The sequence below is a fragment of the Dermacentor albipictus genome, chromosome 1 (genome assembly GCF_038994185.2).
Source record: "Dermacentor albipictus isolate Rhodes 1998 colony chromosome 1, USDA_Dalb.pri_finalv2, whole genome shotgun sequence".
NCBI lineage: Eukaryota > Metazoa > Arthropoda > Arachnida > Ixodida > Ixodidae > Dermacentor > Dermacentor albipictus.
The window spans coordinates 29,842,671-29,850,726 of NC_091821.1; the positions used below are offsets into that span (position 1 = coordinate 29,842,671).

Consider the following 8,056-nt stretch of genomic DNA (forward strand, 5'->3'; position numbering starts at 1 on the left):
ATAAAACTCCTTGGGTTGCTGCTTCAAAAAGTCTGTATCTGGTTCCCTTGAGCTGTTTTTTCGGTTGCCCCAAAACGTAGAAGTCGCAAGGTGACAGGTTTGAGCTGTATAGCGGATGTTGCAGCGTTTCCCAATTGAACTTTGCCAGTTCTGTATTAACCACATAAGCGACGTGGGGACAGGCATTGTCGTGGAACAAGATGACCCCATTCGTCAATTTTCCGCGTTGTTCGTTCTTGATTGCGACACGCTGCCATTGTGGCGTTTCACAATATCGGAAACAATTGATAGCCTCTCAAGATTTAGCAAATTCTATCAGTAATGGACCCTGTCGATCGAAAAAAAAAGTCAACAACACCTTTCCAGCGGAAATGATGGCCTTTACGTTCTTTGGGCGTGGTAAATTCGAATGTTTCCACTGTAAGCTTTGCCGTCGTGTTTCAGGCTCGTAGTAGTGGCACCAAGGTTCGTCCCCGATCACAGTTGCAAACCAGAAGTCGTCATGCTCATTGTGATACCCGATCAGATGAGTCAAGGCAGCGCGAAACTTCTCCGTCCTCTTGCGATGGATAAAAATCTTGGGGATCCGTTGCGCACCAAAGAGCCGATAACCGAGAAGCTCATGAATTATGGCGTGAACCGAACCGTGACTGATGTTCAGACGGTCTGCCAGTTCATCGATGCTTATCCTCCGTTCTTGTTTCAGCAGCTCATGAACCTTTGAAATTGTGTGGGGGGTGATTGCACGATGGTTTTGGCCCGGTCTTGGAATGTCTTTGCAACGTCCTTTGAACCGTTTGCTCCAACGCTTCACAGTGGTCAATGAAATGCAGTGTTCAACGTACACGGCAGTCATATGGTGATTAATTTCTGTTTTGGAAACACCTTCAGCTGTCAAAAGCTTCGCGACACCGAGCTGTTCAACTTTTGAAGTGTACATTATGTGACGCAACCATATTTAACCCAGTGCATGGGAGCATTAAAGAACATTTTTCACACCTGCGTGTCACTTTTGTAAATGAGACATGCCGTTCTTCTACGCGCATGCCTCGCAGATAATGAACCGAACCATTATTGCGCGGTTAGGGTAGGCTCACTTTCATTTGAGTCGCCCTCGTACATTAGAAATGCAGAGATACAATGGGATATTCAAATGCGAAAATCCGGCTTGATAAAGGACAAAAAAGTGTCCCTGGAAACAAAGTTCACGGCATGTATACACAAAACCTCGCAACAAGATATTTAAGTATACGTATAAGTCTCCAATTAGTCTATGCATGTAAGAAGAAGTAACTGTATATAATGCGTCAAACAAGGCAAATAAACATGTTGCAGAATCATCGATTCACAGAATCCTAGATTCCGCCCCCATTCCATCCACACTCCCCGATGTATTGCGCGCGACAGAAGGCGGCGCGCTTGCTCCCCGCCTTTCTCCTTTGCGCGCACAAGACTGAGCCACCATCGTCGGCTCACCCATTCCACCTCCCCTCCTACGCTTTCACTCGCACATACAGCATGCAGCGCGTGGTCACGATGTTATCACCCTTAAACTTTATACGAAACATGAGGGCGACGGCGATGGCAGGAATGCGCCTGGAGTGTCCATATAATTGCTTTCGCAATAATATAATACACGTATCCGGCAACTGAAGGGACCCGTCGCCCATTACTTTCCGCAAAAGAAGTATCAAAATGGAGCTTTCACCATACGACAATTCGCTGCGCCGCAACAATGTATTTTTTTTTTCTGTGAGGCGGAGGCACCGAAATGAAAAAAAAAAACGCATAGGAAAGTATGTTGGCCTGAATCTAATGCCCACTTCGGGCACCTAATGGGGCTACGGAAGGAATACCGAAGAAAACATCAGACGCTTGGTCCACTGAGAACCATACGCATACTGCTCAGTATCCTACAGCGGCGAAACAAGACTTTCCGGAAAGGTTCCGCTCAAGGAATGCGGTGCAATCCTTCGAGTCCCCACAGTGATGGCCGCGAGCGACCATTGTTGTTTTTTTTTCTCGTCTGCTAGGCAGAAAGCGTCCAAAACTATGTCCGGTGAAAATCCACTCGGCCAGAGCGAACCGAACGCGCACCGAAGTGCACCGCACGGTGGTCGGGGCCATACGAAAAAAACGTATGCGCTCTGGCTGGCTCTGGCAGCCCGCGGGTAGGGTAGCGAGAACCAAAAAAAATTGAAGAGGCTCAATGTGTCCTCGCGAATAAAAGTCAAAGTAGAAAAAAAAAGAACGTAGTTACTTTGGCTGGCTTTAGTGTCTTGACATGCATGTTCTGGCGTATAGGTTAAAAAAATGTTGATATTTTTTTATGTGACATGATGGCATAAATGAACCACCCCAACGCTTCGTCTCATTGGACCTCGCTGCCTGCTTTGTCAACTCGTCTGCTAGTGTGTTGATTTGGCTTGTCTCGTTGTATGTTCCGATGTAAGACTTCAGAAAAGTCAATAGACCTTTGGCGTCAAATGTTTATAACAACATTAAACCCACAAAGTTCCGCAATTGAAAATCTAAAACACAACTTTGGAAATGTCAATGCACCTTTCACATCAAGCGCTTATGAGATTTATACCCATAAAGTTTCGCAATTGATATCCATGCGCTCCATAGATTCCGTGGCCTCAGTGAGATGCCGCGGCGAGCCCGCTTACCATCAAAGCGCCCTTGAAACTTTGTTCTCGGATGGGACTGCTTGGCGTTATGTGACTCCCGGTGTATGGGCGTTGCCACGAAATCCAGCCCGAGTTTACAGTCTTCGCAGTTAAATGTCTTTTCGAGCGTCAAAAAGACATTCTAGACAAAATCCAGAGTGATTTCCGGCGCCGGGGGTCGCTTTGGTCGGCGGTGCATGGACAGCACCAAAAAATTTCGGGGGGGGGGGGCTGAAGCCCCATAAGCCCCCCCCCCCCCCCCCTGGCTACGCCCCTGGCGTAGACCGTTCTGGCATCCCACGACATCGAATGGAAGTTGAATTCTCTGCTACTTGCAGTTATTGCGAGTTTCGTGAGCCAGCTATTGGCCTCGAGCTCCACCACTGAAAAAGCTAGCGCCACCGTCGGCGTGACGTGCTAGGAGGGATCACGTGGACATAGCGGCCGCGTCGGCTGCTTCGGGCGCGCCGAAGTGCGCTGCGGTCCTCATTTAGTGGCGAAATTTTCCCGCTCCGAGTGTCTCCTTTACAACGCTTGAAAGCACTACAATAGGTAGTGGCTGCCTTTGAAGGCGCGCAACATGGTAGCCTACTGCTCGGTGCCGCAGGGCCGGACGCACGTAACGGAGGCCGGTGTCAGCCTTATTCACACGTAGCCGCAGGACAAGAAGCTGCGTGAAGCTTGGCTCGCGAAATATAAAACCGGCAAACAGTCATCGGCTACAACTCGGGTATGCAGCAAGCACAGACGCGAGGAAGATTTCTGCTACTGCGCCGGGTCTGCGATGTTCGGAAAACGCGCGCTGAGACGCTCGCCCGAGTCCGCTGCCCGACTAATGTCATGACGGTTTGGTCTATGAACTTGTCGATGCTATAGATACTGGCAAGTTCACTGGAATGGAAATGGAGCGGTAAGACGCACATAAAAAAAAAAGGCTTGGCATATGGTCATGTTTGTACGTGTTATGAATTAATGCACTGCATTACAAAAAAGAAGCAGCGGGAATCGCACGCTGAGAACACCGATAAACATACAGTGCGACGCAACTCGAGAAATAATCTGGAAATGTCCAAGAGTTTAGAAGAAAAAAAAAAGATTGAATCGTCGCGACGGCACATCACAGTCCCCGTAGGCGTCGAAGTCTCTACAATGAAATTATTTTTGAACAGCTCTGATAGCGCCCACGCAACAATGGTTGCTTGTATACTGTCAAATGCTCATATTCTGCGGCCTAAAGCTCATGGCACGGTGCGAAAACGCGCGCGCGATGAAAGCGACACAGTGCGCGGACAAGCATGCAGACGCGCAGTCGGTCGCTGCATTGAGGCTTCGTTCTATTCCGTATACACTCCATGTAGTTATACACACTATAAGAACATATTTCACATAGCTTGCTCTCAGCGTTTACCTACCTTTCACGCAAGAAGCCGGTTCGGGAGACTCCATCGCGGCGACCGCGCGCAGTGGCGTTCGCTGTACGTATTCGGTAAAGAGATAGCGTCTGTAAACGATTGTGTGCTTTCAGTTTGCCCAAGATTACTATTTAGGCAGTAAGAAACTTCTCTCGTTTCGAAAGTCCTTACAGAAATGTCCGGGAGAGCTCGCGCGTGCTGTTTTCAGTGAGCGCTGACAGCAAAACCTATGAGGAGCGCGCCACGTGATCCCTCATACTACGCCAGCGAGGCGCTTCCGATAGATGGCGACTCCGTAACTCCTCGCCGCCAATACCAGCGCAGCACTACGCGATAACGGAACCACTGAAACGCGAAAGCATGGGCGGCGTGAAATCGAACGAAAATAAAACTTTTCTAGCACTCACGTCGTTGCCGAGGATAATTTCGATGAGTTCTTTTTTCTAAAAATGAAATATAACTGGTCAAGTAGCATTTTATTTCATCTTATAATACAAGGATGTTTTTTTGCAATGAGTGGTTGAGTTGTAGTGACAAAATTTAACTGAGGAGTGCTTTCGTCATCGGGCAAGTACTTGAATGTCCCGGGAAGTCTCTAATCATGTCTTGCATTTACCTCAATTTTTTCGATTATTAAGACTCTGTTCACGATAATATTGATGTCTTAGAGATTCTCGAGCACTAATCTATTACTTTAGCTTGACTTTTAATGGAAAACAGTTGCCTGGCATAGACTGAACATCTGCCTAGCAGAGCGGATGTGACGTCAATCCTTGCTCTCTCGCTTCTCCTCTCCCGGCGCTCACCTGCTCGCTTGCTCGCAACAGCTGCACGCGCGCGCGTTCGTTTCGCGCTCTGACGTCAGCACCGGAGAGGGCGCGTGAGGTGCGCTTCGAGCGCCGCTCGCTAGGGGGCCACGCTCCGCCAGATTGCGCGCTCTCCTCTTCCTCCTAACCCCCCTCGCTCTTCGCCCCCATATCGTGCCAGGGCAAAGACGTTCGCTCGCTTAACCTAAAGAACACCAGTGCCCAGGTGCGAGTGCTACTAACACACACCGAAGTCAAAGACTAGGGTCGCCTGCCATTTTTGAATCTCGAATACCTATTGCAATGCACAGTGATTAAACTGGAGTCAATAAATTTGGCGCGAATGTAAATTACAATACGCTGGTCTATTGGCTTTCAGAATACCACAATACACTGCCACTAGAAGCCCCTTTAGCTCCTGTTACGTCTCAACACGGCAAAGAGCATTCCCTAGGTGTTCCTAACGAGGCAACCCCCCCTCCCTGATCAGCGCATATCCAGAAGTCGACGCAGCCCTCACGTCGACTGTTGACGGGTGAACAAAAGAGCTGACTTCGAAGTGACAACAACCTTGAAGTGAGGTTGTTGTCGGACTATCCTCCGTGGAAGCTGTAACTACCTCGAAGACTACTTTACCTGAACCTAACGCTGACAAGCGGAATTCGGCGGATAGCCCACTAATTGATTAACGGGGACAACGTCGAGAACTACTGTGGGAACGGCGTCGACCTCGGTTTCCCATATTGCGAGGCGATTTCGACATATGGGAAGGAGGATGGGGGGTGATGGTGCAACATAGGAGGTGGAGCCCGAGAAACGGTGCGACGTCATAGGAGGGATATTGCGACGGATTCGACGGTTGTGATTGGCCGAGATACAATCATCAGATTCCCTAGTGTAGTTTCCTAGGAAAGACGACTGTTTAAAAAACGGAGACCTTTGGTGCAGTGAGGATGTGCTGCCGTATCCTGATGTGAACTCCAACATTTAATATGCTTCTACATGGAGTAGGCTTCCGTATCTAGAGCCAGTGCAAAGAAAGTAAAATTAACTCTTTTCCCTTCATTCCCTACTACTGGACGTACTCATTGTTTGGCTTGGCGAATTTCTTGCCTAAACGCTACCCTGAGCCGCAGAAGCTACATTAAATCAAAATTGGTGACCCGCAAAGGTAACGCTGATGTGCAATCATATTCTCACAAGCAAGATGCTATTATCATTGCTTCATTCGGCTTCATTTTATTGGCGACAATTTTTCATTCAACAAGTTAGGCATCCGTGCTTTGTAATACTCTTAAAACGGTTGCACCCTTTGGGGTGTATATTTGTCCCACAACAACAATCGTCATCTGCCTTGCTTGCACCCGCCGTGGTTGCTCAGTGGCTATGGTGTTGGGCTGCTGAACACGAGGTCGCGGGATCGAATCCCGGCCACGGCCGCCGCATTTCCAGGGGGGCGAAAACACTGTGTACTTAGATTTAGGTGCACATTAAAGAACCCCAGGTGGTCGAAATTTCCGGAGTCCCTCCCTACGGCGTGCCTCATAATCAGAAAGTGGTTTTTGCACGTAAAACCCCACAATTGAATTTTAATTTTTTTTTGCCTTGCGTGCGTTTCCTTTCCTGAAAACTCGGCGCTCGCTATTTCCTGTCGAGAACGCTGTGTCACACTGATAACGCGCATGCCGTTCGTGACTGAGAAGTACCGGGCTCGCAGCGTTAAAGAAAGGAAACGCGGGCAAGACAGATGACGATTATCGTTGTGGGACAAGATAAGCCCCAAAAGGTGTAAGTTTTTCTAAGAGCGTGTACACTCTTAGGCAAAGTTACACCCTTTGGCTTGCCCCTTCTGCCACACAACAATAATCGCTATCTGCCTTGATGCGTTTCCTTTCTTTAACTGCGAGCCCGGTACTTTCCAGTAACGAACGGCACGCGCGTTATCAGCATAAAACAGTTTACACCATTTGGAGTGCCCCTTCTGATAACGCGCGTGCCGTTCGTTACTGGAAAGTTCCGGGCTCGCAGCGTTAAAGAAGGGAAACGCATCAAGGCAGATAACGATTATTGTTGTGTGGCAGAAGGGGCAAGCCAAAGGGTGTAACTTTGCCTAAGAGTGTAGGTTCTGCAAAAAATTGCGTGCGTCTATCCAGCCGGGTAGATTGAAAGTTTTCCCCATACATGGGCCGATCCTGAAGATAGCGCAATACCGGGCCGACCCGCAGCGGAGGCGAAGCAGGCTTTAACCACTATATGTCAAATTTGCAAAAATAAATTTAATATCTTGGGTTCAAATACAACCCGTATAGGATAATAAACTTATAAGAACAGATACTACACTTTCACACGCATCGGCCATGTCTACGTTCGCACCGCCCGCTCTTTGTCGGCGTTCCAAGCGTTTGCGTATCTCCTTTCCTTCCGCTCTCCCGTGGTGGCGGTACCGTACGCACGCTGCCCGCAGGACCGCGAGGCCGAAAGGAATGCGAACCGTTCATGCGGCCCCGATCCCGCAAACTTGGAACGTTTCACCGGATCAGCGACCAGATTTCAGAGGAAGTTTATGGGGAACGAATTTTGTGTGGCCTGTGTTGTGTGTGAGCGCTTGTGGTTTTCGAATGACCTCATAACCATTACTGCATTGCGGGACGTCGACCAACGCACGATCGCTTTGGCTACAGTGAAGCAGTGTGTGTCCTCGGAGTGCGGTGAGGTGCGTGTTGGTTCTACGTGCCGGGATTCGTTAGTAAAAGGTGTAGTGCCGCGTTTTGCAGCAATACATGGGTATGTATCACACTCGGTGCTTCGTCATCTTCCGAGGCTCAACGTCGTGGAGGTGCGACTAGTCGCGCCTCGCCTTGCATTTACGTGCGTACGGCGTTCGGCGCCCGGCAAAGGACAGTTCGCCATTAAGGGGCCCACATACACAGCTTGGCTTGTCATTCACCTTCACAGAGTGGAATGACCCGCCGCGGTTGCTCAGTGGCTATGGTGTTAGGCTGCTGAGCACGAGGTCGCGGGATCGAATCCCGGCCACGGCGGCCGCATTTCGATGGGGGCGAAATGCGAAAACACCCGTGCACTTAGATTTAGGTGCACGTTAAAGAACCCCGGGTGGTCGAAATTTCCGGAGTCCCCCACTACGGCGTGCCTCATAATCAGAAAG

General features: G+C 49.3%; 1 non-coding gene across 1 annotated transcript; it reads right to left on the minus strand.

The window, feature by feature from the left end:
* Positions 1-7,066: 7,066 nt before the first annotated feature.
* LOC135906072 (U2 spliceosomal RNA) lies at positions 7,067-7,249 on the minus strand. The gene has a single exon (XR_010565616.1). It is a non-coding gene; the product is annotated as a U2 spliceosomal RNA (small nuclear RNA).
* Positions 7,250-8,056: the final 807 nt, after the last annotated feature.